This window comes from Chiloscyllium punctatum, chromosome 24 (assembly GCF_047496795.1).
Source record: "Chiloscyllium punctatum isolate Juve2018m chromosome 24, sChiPun1.3, whole genome shotgun sequence".
Lineage (NCBI taxonomy): Eukaryota > Metazoa > Chordata > Chondrichthyes > Orectolobiformes > Hemiscylliidae > Chiloscyllium > Chiloscyllium punctatum.
Genome location: NC_092762.1, coordinates 13725965 through 13746633, shown reverse-complemented (window position 1 = coordinate 13746633; position 20669 = coordinate 13725965). Strand labels below are relative to the sequence as shown.

At 44.0% G+C, this 20669-nt stretch overlaps 2 non-coding genes across 2 annotated transcripts; both read right to left on the bottom strand.

Moving 5' to 3' along the window:
* Positions 1-424: 424 nt before the first annotated feature.
* Positions 425-506, bottom strand: trnas-aga (transfer RNA serine (anticodon AGA)). Its single transcript has one exon. It is a non-coding gene; the product is annotated as a tRNA-Ser (tRNA).
* A 15688-nt stretch (positions 507-16194) lies between these two features.
* trnas-uga (transfer RNA serine (anticodon UGA)) lies at positions 16195-16276 on the bottom strand. The gene has a single exon. It is a non-coding gene; the product is annotated as a tRNA-Ser (tRNA).
* Between the last annotated feature and the right edge of the window lie 4393 nt (positions 16277-20669).

The window sequence follows — 20669 nt, the reverse complement described above, 5'->3', positions numbered from 1 at the left end:
GTCCCGGGATGAAAAGTCCTATTTGGTGGAGAGAGTTCCTAGGCTGGTGAGGTTCACTTTGGAACAAAAATGGTTAAGTGGCAATTTCATGCGGTTGTTTGTAATGATGGGAGAGGGAGCAGTGGGGAATGAGCACTCTGACGAACAGGAGAAAGTGTTGCCAATGAGCAGAGTCAGAGAACAGAGGACAAGGGATTAAAGGAATCTAATGAAAAGCAGCACTTCTGCTCAGGGCGTTCCATAACAACTGCAGAAACCCGATGTGTCGAGCAGTGTATCTGGAAAGAGAAACAGAGATAATCTTTTAAATGTGGAGCATTTCTGATGAAGAACTCGAGTTTCTCAAGTCTAATCAAATTACAGGCCTGGTTTGCAAAACAGGCTTTCTGAACTTTGAATTGTTCCAGCAGGAAAGCATTCATAATGTAGTCAGCAGGACTCGAACCTACGTGGGGAAACCCCAAAGGACTTCTAACCCATCGCCTTAACCACTCGGCCATGACTACAGACAATGCCACACACTGAGCACTGACCAAATCAGCCGTGATCTCATTGAAAACTGCCGCTGACTTGAGTTAAATGTTTCCATCTCCATTCATCCCTTTGCTGTCATTTGTAAGGTGCGAGACACCAATGTAAAAGAAGAAAAGCACAAAGTTAGGAAAAGATATTTGCAGCCAAATTGAGTCAAAATTATTTATTGAAAGGAAAATCACACTTGGCAATTTGCTAGATCTCTTTGCGAACATGACCAGCAGAGGTAATCAAGGGAGCTATTGATCTGAGTATTCTTGGACATGAAACAAACAAAGGTTAGTGACAGATTCATTTCTTTTTTTAGCGAACGAAATGGTCATTCCTGATGGTTACAATGAAAGAGATGGTTCCCAATAAAAGACAGAGATTAAGTCGCTTGTAGATATACTTCAATAGACAATAGACAATAGACAATAGACAATAGACAGACAATAGACAATAGACAATAGACAATAGACAATAGATGCAGGAGTAGGCCATTCTGCCCTTCGAGCCTGCACCGCCATTCAATATGATCATGGCTGATCATTCCTAATCAGTATCCTGTTCCTGCCTTATCTCCATACCCCTTGACTCCACTATCTTTAAGAGCTCTATCCAATTCTTTCTTAAATGAATCCAGAGACTTGGCCTCCACTGCCCTCTGGGGCAGAGCATTCCACACAGCCACCACTCTCTGGGTGAAGTAGTTTCTCCTCATCTCTGTCCTAAATTGTCTACCCCGTATTTTTAAGTTGTGTCCTCTGGTTCGGCACTCCCCCATCAACGGAAATATGTTTCCTCCTGCCAGAGTGTCCAGTCCTTTCATAATCCTATACGTTTCAATCAGATCCCCTCTCAGTCTTCTAAACTCAAGGGTATACAAGCCCAGTCGCTTCAGTCTTTCCGTGTAAGGCAATCCTGCCATTCCAGGAATTGACCTCGTGAACCTACGCTGCACTCCCTCAATAGCCAGAATGTCTTTCCTCAAATTTGGAGACCAGAACTGTACACAGTACTCCAGGTGTGGTCTCACCAGGGCCCTGTACAGCTGCAGAAGCACCTCTTTGCTTCTATACTCAATCCCTCTTGTTATGAAGGCCAGCATGCTATTAGCCTTCTTCACGACCGGCTGTACCTGCATGCTTGCCTTCATTGACTGGTGGACAAGAACACCCAGATCTCTCTGAACAGCCCCTTTACCTAATTTGATACCATTGAGGTAGTAATCTGCCTTCCTGTTCTTGCCACCAAAGTGGATAACCAGACATTTATCCACATTAAACTGCATCTGCCATGCATCTGCCCACTCACCTAACTTGTCCAGGTCACCCTGTAATCTCCTAACATCCTCATCACATTTCACCCTACCACCTAGCTTTGTGTCATCAGCAAATTTGCTAATGTTATTGCTGATACCATCTTCTATATCATTTACATATATTGTAAAAAGCTGCAGTCCCAGCACGGATCCCTGCGTAACCCCACTGGTCACTGCCTGCCATTCCGAAATGGAGCCGTTAATCACTACCCTTTGTTTCCTATTAGCCAACCAATTCTCTATCCAATCTAGTACTTTGCCTCCAATCCCGTGCGCCCTAATTTTACTCACTAACCTCTTGTGTGGGACTTTATCAAAAGCTTTCTGAAAGTCCAGGTACACTACATTCACTGGATCTCCCTCGTCCATCTTCCGAGTTACATCCTCAAAAAATTCAAGAAGATTAGTCAAGCATGATTTCCCCTTCATAAATCCATGCTGACTCTGTCCTATCCTGTTACTATTATCCAGATGTGCCGTAACTTCATCCTTTATAATAGACTCCAGCATCTTTCCCAAGAAATCAATGTGATACGATTCACTTTCAGCCCCTAATTACCCCAGAGATGGAGGGGGCGAGTTACTTTTCTTCACTCTCCAATTCCACAGCATGGAGGTACAGACATGAAACCGCTACAGACGGAGTTCTTGAATTGGGAACCAGCGACACTGAAAGAACTCGGCAAAAGTGAGGACTGCAGATGCTGGAAACCTGATTTTAGATCAGAAAATTCTGGAAAAGCACAGCAGCATCCGAGGAGCAGGAAAGTCGATGTTTCTGTTGCCAGTCTTTCTGCGTTCCGCAAACAATTTTCGTTTTTAGCTCAGATTTCCAGCAACTGCAGCTATTTGTATTATGTTAACATTCATCATGTTTTGGACAAAACCAATGACCTGCTCGCATCGCAAAATCGGCAGAAGTACTGGGACACCGACATGTTAGCTCAACAATACAACCATTCCATGAGCGGGAATACGATCCGGGCCACAGTGCTGAGAGTACCGAATCCTCACAAGTAAATAACAAGACAAGGCGATAGATACTATCGTATTTAGTGTAAATAAAACACCTTTTATGATCATTTTCGTTGCAGATTATTTTCAACTTGTCTTCGGAGATTTACAAAGTGGCAAAAGGCCATTCCGCCTGTGTGCATTGCGGCTAATCAGAGAGCCATCTGTTCCAGTCGCAGTTTCCAACTTTGGCCCAAAGTCTCGTGTGTTCTAATGTTCCCAGGGCAAATGTCAATGACTTTATCCTGTGTTCTTAAATGGCACAATAATGGGGCAGATGTATGACACTTCCACAACGACTCGTAACTCTTTTGAGGAACTCATGCTCATTTTCACCCACAAAGGGAGACACACAGAAAGATCCCCCCAAAGCGACAGAGGTCTCCGTTGTGGTGAGCTGGAATTTGAAATGGACAATAGGACAAATGCAAGTTTTAAACGCGGAAGCACATAAGCAACGCCCCGGCAGGACTTCACAGGGGAGTGTCAACGTGGGGCACAGTTAAAGAGAGACATTGCCCTCGAGCCAGATAGGTCTCGAACCTACAACCTTCTGATGCGAAGTCAGACACGTTATCCATCACGCCACTGGCCCAATAGACGCGCTGACCAACGGCAGAATGCCGATATGTAATGCCATGGACGTTCACGGAATCAGAATTAAAAAGGTGAACAAGCAGCGAAGATAATCACCAACACTGCTTCACTTCGAAGTTTCCAATTTGTGAAGCAGTGCCTTTCACTGGCAAAGGAGAAACATTTGTCCTCAGCTGCCTGCTTCAGGGTCGCCTCCTTCTCTGCTGGAAGTGTCCATCGTTTTATTCACAGTCCCGACGCGATGTCATGATCCACTCCAGTGAAAGCGTGTCATGGTGCCGTCTAAGCAAGACCCTGCCGAAACTCAGCGAGAGACATCTGGTCATTTCGAGCTCAGGTTGTGGAATTAGACGAGCTGCGTGACACCTTTTATTGGCGCCGCCACTTCACTGCAAATTAGCGGCTCAAAACGAGCCGACGTTAGCATCAGCTTGATTTGTAACTTCCTGCAGTGCATTTGCTAAACAACATCAGATAGATCCCATCCGGTCTAGCTGACTTATCTATTTTCACACTCTGCAGTATTTCAAATATCTCTTCCTTGTGAACCTCAATCTCTTCTAGTCTAGACGCAAGTATCTCTGTATCTTCCTCGCCAACATTTTCATTATCTATAGCGAACTCTGTCGAAAAATATTTATTTAGTGCTTCCTCTATCTCCACTGACTCCAAACACGACTTCCCACGATGATCCTTGATTGTCCCAAATTTAACTCTCGTCATTCTTTTATTCCTGACATACCTATGGAAAGCCTTAGCGTTAACCCTGATCCTATCTGCCAACAACTTCTCATGTCTCCTCCTGGCTCTTCTCAGCTCTCTTTTTAGGTCTTTCCTGATATCGTTGGAACCCTCGAGCGCTCTAACTGAGTTTTCACGTTTTGTCATAACATAAGACTTCTTGTTCTTCTTGACCAGGGATTCCACTTCCTTAGTAAACCACGACTCATGCGTTCTATATCTTCCTCCCTGCCTGACAGGTACATACAAATCTAGGACACACAGGAGCTTTTCCTTAAATAAGCTCCACATTTTAATGTGCTCACCCTCTGCAGTTTCCTAACCCATTCTACGTTTCCTAAATCTTACCTCATTGCATCGTGATTTCCCTTCCACCAGCTGAAACTCTTGCTCCGTGGAGGGGACCTATCCCTTTCCATCACGAAAGTAAACCTGAGAGAATTGTGATCGCTGTCTCCACAGTGCTCACCTACTTCCAAATCTAAAACCTGGCCAGGCTCGTTACCCAGTACTAAATCCAAAGTGGCTTCTTCCCTTGAAGGCATGTCTACATACTGTGTCAGGAAGCCCTCCCGCACACACTGGACAAAAACTGACACATCTATAGTACTCGTACTGTAGTGATCTCAGTCAATACTTGGATATTGTCTTGAGTGTTCCAGAGTTTTTCATTGTCCCACAGTCCAGATGAAGTTTGTATTCCTCACGTACGGGAGCGAGAATTCTTTCAGTGTCTCAGATCAGTTCCTGTGTCGAGAACATCAGAGTCAATGTCCCTTCCTCTTCTCGGACTGACAATTTACACTTCTTCAATCTCCTCTGATTCCATTTCCCAAAGAGTTTCTCAAGATTTCCAAAGCTGGAGCCTAAATTATATGGTTTGCTTCCTAAACATTTTTCCAGCTGCCAACTGACAATATTTTCACAGTACCTCTTCACAATCCTCTGGCTTGCACCATGTCCAGCGATGAGACATCCCGTTTGGTGGAGAGAGTTACTAGGCTGGTGAGTTTCACTTTGGAACAAAGATGGTTAAGTGGCAGTTTCCTGCGGTTACTTGTAATGATGGGAGAGGGAGCAGTGGGGAATGAGCACTCTGACTAGCAGGAAGAAGTGTTGCCAATGACCAGAGTCAGAGAACAGAGGACAAGGGATGAGAGGAATGTAATGAAAAGCAGCACTTCTGCTCAGGGCGTTCAATAACAACTGCAGAAATCCGATGTGTCGAGCAGTGTATCTGGAAAGAGAAACAAAGATAATGTTTTAAATGTGGAGCATTTCTGATAAAGAACTCGAGTTTCTCAAGTCTAATCAAATTACAGGCCTGGTTTCCAAACAGGCTTTCTGAACGTTGAATTGTTCCAGCAGGAAAGCATTCATAATGGAGTCAGCAGGATTCGACAAAAACTGAACCATCTATAGTACTCGTACTGTAGTGATCCCAGTCAATATTTGAATAGTGTCTTGTGTGTTCCAGTGTTTTTCATTGTCCCAGAGTCCAGATGAACGTTGGCAGATTCTCGATATGTAATGCCATGGACTTTCACGGAATCAGAATTTAAAAGGTGAACAAGCAGCGAAGATAATCACCAACACTGCTTCACTTCGAAGTTTCCAATTTGTGCAGCCGTGCCTTTCACTGGCAAAGGAGAAACATTTGTCCTCAGCTGCCTGCTTCAGGGTCGCCTCCTTCTCTGCTGGAAGTTTCCATCGTTTTATTCACAGTCCCGACGCGATTTCATGATCCACTCCAGTGAAAACGTGTCATGATGTCGTCTAAGCAAGACCCTGCCGAAACTCAGTGAGAGACATCTGGTCATTTCGAGCTCAGGATGTGGAATTAGACGAGCTGCGTGACACCTTTTCTTGGCGCCGCCACTTCACTGCAAATTAGCGGCTCAAAACGAGCCGTTGTTATCATCAGCTTGATTTGAATCTTCCTGCAATGCATTTGCTTAACCACTCGGCCATGACTACAGACAGCACCGCACCCTTGAGCACTGACCCAATCAGCCGTGATCTCATTGAAAGCTGCCGCTGACTTGATGAGTTAAATGCTTCCATCTCCTTTCATACCTTTGCTGTCATTTGTAAGATGCGAGACACCAATGTAAAAGAAGAAAAACACAAAGTTAGGAAAAGATATTTGCAGCCAAATTGAGTCAAGATTATTCATTGAAAGGAGCTATTGATCTGAGTTTTCTTGGACATGAAACAAACAAAGGTTAATGACATATTCATTTCTTTTTCTGGCGAGGGAACTGGTCTTTCCAGATGCTCACAATGACAGAGAATTTTCCCAATTAAAGAAGGCAAATAAATCCCATCTCACGCTGACACCATCGTGAGCGCTGCTGTTTCACAATGCCACAGAGTCAGGGTCAATTCCCACCTCAAGCAACTGCATGTGTGGAGTTTGCACATTCTCCCCGTGGCTGCGTGCGCTTGCTCTGGTTTTCTCCCACATTCCAAAAATGTACCGATTAGTTGAAATGGCGGTGCTGAATTGACAGGGTTAAAGGAGAGGAATGCATTTGGGCTCGGGCGGTTCGATGTGGAGTTGCTGGGCCGAATGGCCTGTTTGCACATTGTAAGTATTCTAATCTACAGTAATCAATGACCAAGGTACAGCACACTTTGTTCGATGGGGCATATATAACTTTTCGATTGTTTTTCTTCAAAGTTTCTTTACAATCTCAAACGGGAGAGTAAGAAGGGAAATGAATGCCTCCCATGATTCTTGCCTTCTTTTATCATTCACAGGCGGTATTTTTTCCTGTCTTTTTTTTTACACTATGCTTACTGTTAGTGTTCTTGTAAGCTCCACCAGCTGGTTTCCTCTTTCCTCAATGTTCCTCATCTCTACTCAAACACACTTTCCATCCTTATCTCCTGAATCAAAGTAATCTCTAACCATTGCAGAATTGCCACGGAAACTGGGCTTTTCACACGCCTGTGTATGCCATTTCCCAATATTAATTGATCGTTTACTGTGTTGCAATTGCGCACGATAAGAGGAAAACAAAATAGAGGCCGGTGGTCCTGGGTTTCAAACGCACGTAATTGCAGCTAAAACGCAGGTTACTGCACACAATGCGATCACGGAAGCATGCACCGAACCGTCAGGAAGCACTCAATAAGTACAATGCTGGATGTCATGTCAGGAACAGGACTAGAGACACAACAGAAATACATCTCTTGGGTACTATTTTGGACGTATTTCTCAAATACGTGTTTTACATATGTTCCATCGGGAGTGACCTCACACAAGGAAGTAACCAGTGCTGCAGACGGTCATATAATCAGAGTTCCAAGTCCCGGAGTCAGAGACACTCAGTGCCCTGTGTGTACCTACAAGGAACAGCTGTGCATGGGGTTTACAGGGTAACTGAACTGCATGAATGCAGCTCGATGGTCGTCTGCTTCTCCTCTATAGTTTTCTGTGCAGTCCCTGCGTGCAATCTTGTCAACTACGTTTGTCTGGCACAAGATGGGCATTGGTCACTTGTCTCATAGAGAGGCTGTTGGTTTATGTGTTGTCATAATTCCGAGTGTAAGGAGGAATCTGGCTGTCAGTTCCCAGAAACTTATTTTAATAAATGGAAGCGTGCTTTTTAACTTGTTGCGTGGCATATCCTCGTTGCGAAGTTCGTGCACTGCGAATCACGTTGTGGGACTATCCAATTTTGACAAAGAATTTGTGTGGCAGTCACGAGTTGCCACGACCAGCTATCCCTAGTAGCAATACGGACAAATGGCAAGAACTACAAATTCGATTAGAGCAGCACAAGTTTAATGTGACAGGGCAAACAGAAGGCAGCCAGAAGATTTCTGGGTGTAGGGCAATCACCCAAGGTCTGTGCATCAGTAGAATCTGAGACCAAAGTCGTCTATGTTGGTTATTCATATTCCAGACAACTTGTGTTGTTCCCCATTTACTCTGAAAGTGAATAGACATAGTTATTTCATCGTTATTTCGAAAGACGATCCTGCATTGAATCTCTTTGCCGTTTTTTGATGTTGTGGCGAAAAGGTGGGCTATCGCGATGTGAAAAGTTGCTATACTTTCATTTCCTTCATTACTGTCCTGGTGAGGGATAAAGGTGATTGTCTCTCTCGATCACATGGGGGCACCGGCACATTGATGGCCTAATTTAATCACGGATATAATTGGAAATGTTCACTTTTAATGGTTCGTTGTTGTGTTTTGTTTTACGATACTTGAGCACTTTCTGGGACTTGGCAATACACTAAATCTCCAGTAGGTTTTGAATTGCCTCGCTGTTATTTGTGCGAGCAGTTCATGTCAGAGACGACTCACAGTGCCTCACAGACAGCACTTAAGCTTCGGTGTGTCTGATCATGGTACTGCCTTTTCAGTTTTGATTCTGTTCCACAATAAGAGCTGTCAGTTTGTGGATTCGCTGGAGAGCAAAGTGGGTAATTAGATATGTGAGATATTTTTCTTCAGCCAATATCTCTGATGGCGAACTTGGGAAAGTGTCAAGAAGAATCGTCATTGGCAGTAAATATCCGGAAAACCTTAATCTCTAGATCGGTTGGGCTCATCCACCCTCCAAACAAAATAGCCAAACTCGCTGGCTGAGTTACAAACATCATGCATTTTTTTGCAAATGGTGTATTCAAACCGTTGCCGGTGGCTGGAGCATCTCAGACTTTTCGAGCATGGAAACAAATCCCGCGATCCAACTTGCCCTTGCTGAATAGATAACCGAAATTAATCCATACATTTCTGCCAATATTTGTGCCTTATCTCTCCGAGGTCTTGCTGTCTATAAACCCATTCAGATGCCTTTGAAATGTTGTGAGTGCACCAGACTCTGCCACTAAATGTGGCAATTCATTCCACACACAAAAGTTCTGTGTGAAAAACATGTGTCCCTCACATCCCTTTTAAAACTTTCCTCTCTCACATGAGACATTTGCTATGTAGATCTGAACTCGCGTGTCTTGTGAAGAAGTGCTCCCTGACTATTTCCTCTGCCTGTCTTCCTCATGATTTTATAAGCTTCTGTGCGTCCATATCTAAGCCCTGAAGCTCCTGGGAATCTGACAAAGCCTATTCAGTTTTGTTCTCATGTCCAAGCACTGCAAACCTTGCAAATCCTTGTAAAGCTTTTCTAAACTTACACTTGCAAGACGTGTGTCCAGCTGCAGCACTTGTTTTACCGCGTGGCCACTCTGGAACTGCGGGTGGACTCACTGTGGAGCATCAGCAATTTTGGAGAGTTATGTTGCCTCCCAGGTGCTCAGGCCAGGGATGTCGCCCATCGGCTGAAGAGCATTCGAAAAGGGGATCGTGAACAGCCAGTTGACTTGGTGCATACAGGCACCAACGAAAAAAAAACGAGATGTGGACCTGCAGGGAGAATTCAGGGAGCGTGGATAGAAATTAAAGAGGATGACCTCAAAGGTAGTAATCTCGGGATTACTGCCGGTGCCATGTGACTGCCAGCGTAGAAATGAATTAAGAAACGGCACGGTGAACACGTGAGTTGAGGAATGGTGCTGCAGGGCGGGTTTCAGATTTATTGGATTTTGTGACCAGTTCTGGGGAATGTGAGACTATAAGAAAATTGACGACCTACATCTGAAACAGGCGGGAACGTATGTCCTTTCGGGAGTTTTTGCTACTGCTGTTGGGGAGGTTTTATACTAATGTGGCAGGGGACTGGGAACCACAAGATTAAACAGGTTGGCAGTGAGGTGGAAACTGGAAACGCTGAGAATCTGGAAGATAGTATTAATAATGGGAAGATTAGGCAGAGAGCAGATAAATGCAAAAGAACTGGTGGCCTGAAATGCATCTACTTTAATACATGGAATATAGACAGATGAACTTAGGGCTTAGGTTGGTGCCTGGGAATATGACGTTATTGCGATTCTTGGCGAATGTGTCTGTGTCTCTCTTTCTGTGGGAGACACGACGTGGGTAATAACACAGTGTGAGTATGTCAAACTTCAATCCCATTGTTGTGTCATCTAAGATCAAAGCGAGAACCTCACTGCCATTTGCACTGGAAGCATCAGAACACATAAGATTATGGACCAAAGCTGGAAACTGGGAATAGAATAGATGAATGTCTTTAAACCAGACTGCACCATGGGCCAAATTGGATTTTCCATTCTGCAAAACTTGAAGACGAGTAGAAACCAATCTGCAGGGGAACTGATCAGAAATTAAATGGAAAATCCATTTCATTGAGAATAAGTGCAAGAGCGTCTGTCTTCATTCCGTGTAATCTCGTAGTTCGGAATTGGAACTCTATCCACAATAGTGTTGGTACTATTCTTGGACAGGGAATGCATGTTTTATTGTATAAATATATCGTGGTACCAGTATTTCTTACCACTGGTCCGAACCTGGTAATGCTTGGTTTTGTGCCAGGTTATCAAAAATCACAAAGATACAGGTTTTGGAAATATGATCTAAAAACGAGAATTGATAGAGAAACCGCTACAACTGGCAACATCTGTGGAGAGAAACAGTTTTTTTTCCTTAAGATAGACAGGAATCAGGTTACTTATAGATTTCTAGATTATACTGTTGGGAAAATGATAATCTTACCTGTCGAATCAGGATATTTATGAAAATCACTCCTGAGCTTACAAACATCGAATTTACAATCTTAAAAGGACTTAATCAGCTGTCATGTTACTTTCATTTTCCTGAGCTGGTGGAAGGCTATGTTTTAATGGCTACATTTCCTTTTAGTTTCCGTTATTTAGCAGTCACGCCGAATGGAGAATTGTTTCTTTCAGTGTCTGCCTCAATATGTGTCTTTGTTTTTTCTATATTTGTCTCTGTATCCTCCTGGGCCTTGTTCACATTCTCCGACTCTCTGGCTCACCATATCCCTCATTTCCCATTTCTGCTCTTGAAAAGCCTGACATTCAGAGACAGTTTGAGATTCGAACTGCTGAGAGGCTTTCTGACGCCTGGCTGGAGTCGGTCGAAGTAGTCTCACATTCTCTGGATAATGCGTCTGTCACTTCGACCTGAGGCAAGGAGACATTTCTTCCTCAAAATCTAAAGACCCTTTCGAAGTTAAACTTGAATTCCTTATCCAACAGAAAAAGAAAGTAATTACATGACAGCTGAAGAAGAACAACGATGCATTTACTGTTGGTGTACAACGAATGAATGGTGACAGCAGAGAATGAGGGTGATCATGTCGTGGTGTCAGTGCCATTACCACAACATTTCCCGGGAATGCTGCAGTGTCTCCTGCCTCACCACTTAATTTCCACAAAACTGGGAATGAAGGAATGAGAATAAGAGGATGAGAAGCAGAAGTGCTTGTGGAACTGCGGGAAGAATCTCCAGGTTAAAATATAGTTAAAAAGAGCAACCTACACTACTGGATTTAAACCAGGAAAATGAAGCCGGAACGCGAAATTAGAATGCACAGCAATTCAAACAGGACACTGAGTTCCTCGATCAACAACACAATACTTGCAAGAAATAACGAGCTTTCAATACAATGAGCAGTCACCAGTGTGATGGGAGCTGCTTTCACCAGCTAGGCCATGACGCCACGTTAAAAGCCAGATTTCTCGTCCATATGTGCAATGCCTGAACCACTTGATCACAGGAATTCGAAAACGCGTTTTCTGTATTAATGTTGCTCAGTATGAATGGCAATCAAACTCTGCTTTTGCAAAAACAGACATTTCAATGCTAGCATGCCCCACTAAAAAGGCACAGAAAAAGACAGTATCCTCTTGCATTGGCATCCAACAGATATTTTCGTCTGTTTCAACTGACAGAATAAAGAAGATGTGCTCATCTCCTCTCGCGTCCCATTAACCACGTTAATACACACGCAGGGATTTTCAAACCAAGATGAACAGGCTCATTGTTGTGAATTGACAGCAGTGGTGTGTGAGTCATTGCGAACAGTGAGCAATAAATGCTGAACCAATAGCACTGACACTGAGCCTTGCACCATTAGCTCCACACTCACATCTTGTATCATGTCTCCTAGGCATCAGTGCATTTGACTTTAATTATTCTACCCTGCACCTCGCCTCAAGTTATTCCCGACCGCTTGCAGTTTCGAATTAGAACATGCAATTATTAGAAATGCATTTCTGGGACACAGTTGTCTTTCAATGAGATAAGATTCACTGCCCATCCCTAATTATCCCAAAGATGGAAGGGACGAGTTACTTTTGCTAACTTCTCAAATCCTTAGTATGGAGGTACTGACAAGAAACCGCTAGAGATGGAGTTCCTGGATTGCGGAAAGCAGACCGACCCCAAACAGCTAACGTAACCCACCCAGGGAAGAGCAGATGGATCCCACTCTGTCAATGTAACTCAACCAGGGGACAGAAGTCTGACATCACACGATCAATGTAACTCAACGAGGAAATTATGGCCTGACCGCACTCTGTTCATGTAACTCAGCCAGGGAAGAGTAGACTGGCGCCACTCTGTCAATGTTAGTCATCCAGGGAAGAGCAGACTGACCCAACACTTTATATGTAACTCACCCAGTAAATGGCAGAGTGACACCACTCAGTCAGTAAAATTTACACAAGAAAGAGCAGACTGATGCTACTCTGTCAACGTAACTCACTCAGAGAAGAGCAGGCTGTACCCATTCTGTCTCTGTCACTCATCCAGGAAAGAGCAGCCTGATCTGATTCTGTCAATGAAACACAAGCAGGGAGACGAGCCTGAACCCACTCTGTCAAAGTAACTCACTCAGAGAAGAGAAGATTATTCCATTCTGTCTATGTGAATCATCCAGCGAAGACAGTAATGAAACCATACTTGCTGTTAAACTCAGATAGAGAAGAGCAGACTGTCACGACTCTGAGAAAGTAACACGCCCGTGGAGGAGCAGACTGACACCACTCTCTTAACGTAGCTCACCCAGGGAAGAACAGACTGAGTGCACTCTGTGATATTACTCACTCAGAAAGGAGCAGACTGACCCCATTCTGTTAATGTGACTCTCCCAGGGAAGAGCAGATGAAGCCCAATCTGTCAATGAGACTCAACCAGAGAAGAGCACCCTGACCTCACGAGATCACTTTAACACAACTAGGAAATTGCAGACTGACCGCATTCTGTCAATGCAACTCACCCAGGAAAGAGCAGATTGATTCCACACTGTCCAAATAACTCACTCCATGAAAAACAGACTGACACCACTCTCTCAATGTAACTCGCACAGGAAAGAGTAGACTGATACCACTCTGTAAATGTAACTCACTGAGGGAAGAGCAAACTGACGCCACTCAGTCAGTGTTACTCACCGAAGGAAGGACAGACTGACCCCACACTCTCAGTGTAACTCTGCAGACGGATCCCACACGGTCAATAAAAGTCATTCACTGAAGAGCAGTCTGACCCCACTCTGTAAATGTCATTCACTCAGGGAAGAGCAGACTGAACTGATCCCATTCTGTCTATGGCACTCACCCAATGAATGAACACTAACCCCACTCTACCAATATAACTCGCCAGAGAAGAACAGACGGAAGCCAGACTGTCAACATAAATTATCGAGGGAAGAGAATACTAACCCCGCTCTTTCTGTTTCACTCAGTCAGGGAAGAGCAGACTGTCACCACTCTGTGAAAGAAATTCGCCCAGGGAAGGGCAGACTGACCCTACTGTATCTGTGTGACTGACACAGGTAAGAGCAACTAATCCAACTCTGTCAATGTCTCTCCCTCAGGGAAGAATACCCTGACCCCTCTCTGTCCATGTAGCTCACCCAGGAAACAGCAGACTTACCCCACTCTGTCTATTCAAGTTCACTAAAATCCTCTGAAGTACGTCCTATCCAGACACTCTCCTCATCACTGTCTCTGTAACCGTGTGCGTTCAATGGTGAATCCAAATAACCTGCAAATGTTCAGAATGTGGCAGCAAACCAGAGCTACCACACAGAAATTGGGCGTATGTGCAAACTTCCATCAGGCAGTCACCTAAGCCTGGAATGGAAACCAAACCCGACAGCAGTCGTGATTATAAAATGGCAGAACAGAAACCCAGCAAAAAGAATTGCTGTGTGTTGCAACGATTCTGAGGATTAATGAAGCCCCCCCTCACTGGAGTTAATCTCCATTTTCATCACTGCCAACCTTCTTCAAAGCAAAGCACGCACTTGCTTTTTTCAGACTTCTGATATCCCGCTTTCATCCCGCTTTTTACCGAATCATGTTTCTGACTTTACAAACTACGTCATACTAGGTTGGCAACTGCAGAATGAGCTTTGTTCCGTTCTCCACTGATGTTGAGAGTAGTAATACAGCCTATTCGAGTAGGACTTGATGCGCTTGCGGGTGGTGTATTCGCGGCATTATGGCTTCTTTTCGTTTTCGGTCTACTATTTCGAGTTCATTGCGCTGACTTCTGAAGAAGACTTCTTGGAGTCGAAATGGTAACTGTGTTTTCTCTCGAAAGACAGACGTAGCTTTATTTCTGTTCTCTTATAAATTGATCTTCTTCTGATCTTTGCAAGTGAAATAGGGTGCATTACTATTGCCCGTTTTTAGTTTCAAAAATCAATAGAAACATGAAGGAGACAATATCAAAGAACACAAAGTTCTGAGTTGTTAAGATAATTTTTGCAGCAACGGTGGACATGAAGGTCAAATTAAGATAACGGTTCAAGAAAATTTAGTCTGAAAGTGGTATGTGACTTTAGTTCCAAATATATGTTTCCGTTCTCCAAGTACATCTTTTTGACTCCCAGAAAACATTGATTGTTTTCTGTATTCACTTTGTTTCGCGATATCTGTTGTCTGGTCGACCAGGGACAACTCGAATTTGCGTCTGCATTGAATAAGATTTCGCTCTTTCTTTCGAGAAGCAAACCTATGCATTATGTACCACTTATCATGCTGATGGCTAAGAAGTTCAAAATGAATTGCGGTTTATGGATCGTGAGCAAGAATGAAGTGATCCACTTGCCAACAGATGTCACCACGCCCTATTCCTACATCGGGCCTGAACGGTCCATTGGCAGAGTCTGCAGACAGGAAATGTCTAAGTGAACTAGTTCTTTGTTCAGTTTGATTTGATACCAATGGTAGTGCTGTTTTGGGGCAGAAATGTGTCAACATCTCTGACGTTATAGTCAAAATTTAAGTCACATCTACTTCATGGAGTATCTTCTCAGATCGGAACATGCTGACATGAAAATATCTAGCTCTGAGAGCAAAGGTTTTTACATTAAACTGGTAGTATGTTGGACTAAGCAATTCAGATAGCCAAGATGAATAATTGGTATTTGGTTCTTCATGTGAGCTCTCCACACCAACTGCTCCAACGAAGGTCGTGGATAAGATCCCCATCGATTATTTTGGTCAATTTTAGCCTCAACAACAACCTATTGCTCTGAACAATGCTACCCCACAAGCAGAGGGCTAAGTCTGATTTTCATCGTTAATTTTCAAATTCAGTTCTTAATGCACAGTTTCTTACGAATGTGGACAGCAGAAGCCCGTTAACATTCCATTTCTAATATTTCCAGAAAATTCTACTCCGCTGATATCGCCTTGCCTTATCACACCTCAAGCCAGGAACCTGGATCAGTCGAGTTCCTTTCCACACATGGAGTTGCTTTTTCTAATTCATTGACTGCTGATATAATAGATTATTGGCCTTGAGAGTCAGTTGTAAATTAGGTTGAACTTTCTCAGCTTGACTTTCAACTGATCCTAAAAAAAACTCATCACCTGCAGGTAAATTGCATTGCTTCTTGTTTTGCTTAATTCCACCTCCCCCACCCCCCCCCCCCGAACATCCAAATTTCACGATAGTTCAACAAATGTTTTGAAACTGATTCGTGTTGGAAGTTGATTACTTTTTGTGTCTCGACATATAATTTATTCAATTAGACGTCTTGAAATTACTTCGGATTCTTCACAGTTGAAAATTTACTTTCGATTGAATGCAAAGCTCAAGCTCCACGAAACCCAAATTCTGCAAAGGAATTAATGACTTTTAAAAGATTCAACGCTGTGAGCAGGATTCGAACCTGCGCAGGGAGACCCTATTGGATTTCAAATCCAACGCCTTAACCTCTCGGCCATCACAGCTGCAGGAAAGTGGCTAATTTTCATATTAAAAGAACTTAAGTCATGAAATATGTACTTTGTTTGAAGAGCAAATTGTCAAGACCCAAAGATTTCACCAAATCCTTTGCAGACACCCAGACGAACGTTACCTTAGCAGATTGACAGGCTTTCACTGCAAACTAGATCCTGACACAGCTGAAGTTGTGGGAATGATTCTTCGTTGAATTATAGAGTCACGGATGTACACCACACGAAGAGAGGATCATTGTCTCACTGCGTCCGATCGATTTTGACTCAATTGCTCATTATCTGGTGCTAAAGTTGTGTTTCAATATTCATCGAAATATGGTATTAGAAATGTTGATGCTAAGTCCATAAACACTAGCTACATTCGTTAAAAACAATCGGAATTAGAAAGAATGCAGAACCAATTTACAGGAATGGATCCAGCAACTAATCCGTAAGTTCGGACATCAGGTAATGAAATTGTGAGCACAAGAGAGGAAGATTGACCGAAGATTTGGAACTTGAAATCGTCTTGACGGAATTATTTGCAACATTTTTGCGGTTGTTCTAGAGTCATCAAGTCCTTGAACAATACAACACGGAAAGTGGCCCTTCTTTCCAACTTGACCATTGAGGACAGTTATCTTAAATTAGTAGGTCCCATTTGCCAACTTTTGGCCTACATCCCTCTGAACCTTGTTACTCATATATCCATCCAGATGCCATTAAATGTTACAGTTGTACCAGTCTCCAACAATTTCTCTGTCAGCTAATTCTGAACACGACTGAAAATGTTGCCCCTGACGTCCCTTTTAAATCCTTACCCACTAATTTAAAACCGATGTTTTCTAAGTTTTGACTTCCTCACCAGCAGAAAAACACGAGTCAACCTATCCATGTTCCTCATGATTTGATAAATAGCAACGATTTGACTTTATCATACTTGTCAGGAGGGAAATGTGTGGAGATTATTTGTCGAAGATTTGAAGAAGAAAGTCTGATGTACAGATTTTTAGAATTGCATCTTGGAGAAGTTTTTAATAAGTCATTGAAGTCTAGTAGCAGTTGTAGAAGTCTGTTGTGAAAGCTGCAGAAGGATATCAGGTCATGAGAACGAAGTATTATTTCCAATGTATTGTGGCTCTGTTCGACCGCACTTGGACTACAGTATGAGGAATTATAATCCTCAATTTAGGAAAGATACTAATGCCATATGAGGAATACCACGAATGGTGATTAGCCTTGATATCATGGATGAACGTTAATCCTGTGAATTGAAATTGGGCAAATCCGGTCTTTTTTTAACAGTTTCAACACAAGAGAGGTAATCTCATTGAGAGTTGCAAAATATTTGAAGAGATAAACAGGGTGGAGCAATTAAATTTTGTTCCCTCATTGGTGAATCTCGAAGCAGGAGAGGACAATTTTAAAATGAAGCATTGTGATTTATGACCAGGAACGAGAACTATTGATTTTTATCTTAGCCTTGAGAAGTCTCGCTATTCACCACTACAGTGCGCCCTGAATATTTGGTCTATGAATGCATCACTATCAGCCTGACCCGCCGACAATAACTGCAGCACTATGGACCTGACCCCTCACACTTACCACCTTAATTTCAGCGTGAACCCCTCAAACTTACTGCATCACTATCCATCTGGCGCCCTCACATTTACTGCGCCACTTTCACTTCGAGACCCTCATTTTGACTGCGTCACTATCAGCCTGACTGCCAAACACTTACTTTGTCACGATCAGTCACGTCCTTACACTTCCTATGTTACTATTATCCTGACTCCTTACACTTACTCAGTCACTATCATCCTGAGCGGCTCACACTTACTGCATCACTAGCACACCAACACTCTCACCTTTACTGCGTCACTATCAGCCTGACACCTCACACGTAATGCATCACTATTAGCCTGACCCGCTCACACGTTTTGCGTCACTACTACCCTGACCCCCTCACAATTGCTGTGTCGCTATTAGCCTGAGCCCCTCACTATCACACTGATCAAGCTCACAATTATAGCAGCACTATCAACCTGACCCCCTCACACTTTCTCTGTCATTATCACCCTGACCCTCACACACGTAATGCATGACTGTCACACTGACACTCACATTTTCTGCGTCGTTATCAGCCGGACCCGCTGGCACACAGCGTCACTATCAACCTGGCCCCTCACACTTGCATGCCTCAATATCAGCGTGAACCCCTCACACTTACTGCATCACTGTCCATCTGCCATCCTCACACTTACTGCACTAATTTCACCTTGACATCTTCATTTTTACTGCGTGACTATCAGCCTGACTGCCACACACATATTGCGTCACTATCAGTGACGCCCTCGCACTTCCTATGTTAATATCACCCTCACTCCTAAAACCTACTGCGTCACTATCAGCCTGATTCCATCACACATTTTGTGTCAGTATCAGACTGACGCCTCACGCTTACCATGTTACTAAAACTCTGCCCCATCACACTGATTCCGTCACTATCAGCCTGACCCCTCAGACGTACTACGTCAATATCACCCTGACCCACTCACACTTTTTGTATCAGTTTCAGACTGATGCCTCGCACTTACTATACGACTAAAACTCTCCCCCTCACGCTGACTGTGTCACTCTCAGCCTGACCGCTTCATACTTACTGCGTCAATATCAGTCTGACCACTCAGACTTACTGCGTCACTCTCACTCGGATCCTCTCTCATTTACTGCGTCACTCTCACCCTGACCTCCTCACATTTACTGCGTCGCTATCACCCTGACCCACTCACACAGTCTTTGCCATTTCACCTTGCTGGCCTTATTTTTATTGCGTCCCCATCGGCCTAACCGCAACACACTTATTGCGTCACTTTCAATCATGCCCTCACACTTCCCATGTTACTATCACCCTGAATCCTTTCACTTATTGTGTCACTATCAGGCTGACCCCTCACAGTTACTGTGTCACTATCAGCCTGATTCCATCACATTTATTGTGTCAGTATCAGACTGACGCCTCACACTTATCTTGTCACTAAAACACTGCCCCGTCACATTGACTGTGTCATTATCAGCCTGACTCGCTCACACGTACTGCTTCACTATCGCAAGGCCCCTCTCTCACTTACGACGTCATTTACACCCTAACACCCCACACTTGCTGTGGCACTATCGCACTGAGGGCCGTACACTTAGTGTCACTGTCATCCTGACCCCTTACACTTACTGCGTCACTGTCACTCTGGTATCTCACATCCACTGTGTCACTATCATCCTGAGCCGCTTACACCTATTGTGTCACTATCACTTTGACCCCAACACACTAACTGCATCAATATCAGCCTGACCATTTCACACATACTGCGCCACCACCAGGCTGACTCCCTCACATATACTGCATCACGATCAGGCTTACCCACTCATGCTTACTGCGTCACTATCACCCTGACTCCCCACTCATACTGCGTCAAGATCATTGTGCCGCCATACACTTACAGCGTAACTATCATCCTGACAACGTCACATTTACTGCGTCAAGATCAGCCTGATCCCTCAAACTTAATGCATCACTATCAGCTTCAACACTCACATTTACTGCGTCACTTCTAGCACTACCCCTGCACACTTACTACATCCCTAACCGCCTTACCCCCTCGCATTTACTTCATCACTATCAGCCTGAGACACTCACACTTACAGCTTTATTACAACCTGGCCCTGTGAGTGCATCTTCATCAATGTCACCCTGACCCCTTGCCCATACTGCGTCACTATAAGCCTAGCCCCTCAAATGTTCTGCTTAACTATCACACTGACATCTCACACTCACTGCGTCACTATCACCCTGACCTCTCACAATTACTGCATCACTACAACCTGACCCCCTGAAAGCATCTGCGTCACTGTCACCCTGACCCCATTACACTTGCCATGTCACTATCACAATGACACATTCACACAGTCTGCTTCACTGTCATCCTGACACCTCACACTCACTGGATCACTACCATCCTCCCCCTCATACTGACCTGTCACTATCATCCAAAGCCACTCACACTTATTGCATTCCTATCACTCTGGTCCCAACACACTTACTGCGTCACTATCAGCCTGACACTCGCACACTTCCTGCATCACTATCAGCCTGACCCCTCACAATTTCACCATGTCTATCAGTCTGACTCCTCACATTTCCTGCATCACTATCACCCTGTCAGTTAACACTTACTGGCCAGTATTAGCCTGACGCCCTGAACATACTGCATCAACATCAGCCTGAACACTCACACTTACTCTGTCGCCATCACGCTGACCCCCTCACACTCACTGCATCACTATCACTTTGTCTCCTCTCACTTCCTGCATTAGGATCACTCTGACTCACCGACACTTACTTCATCAG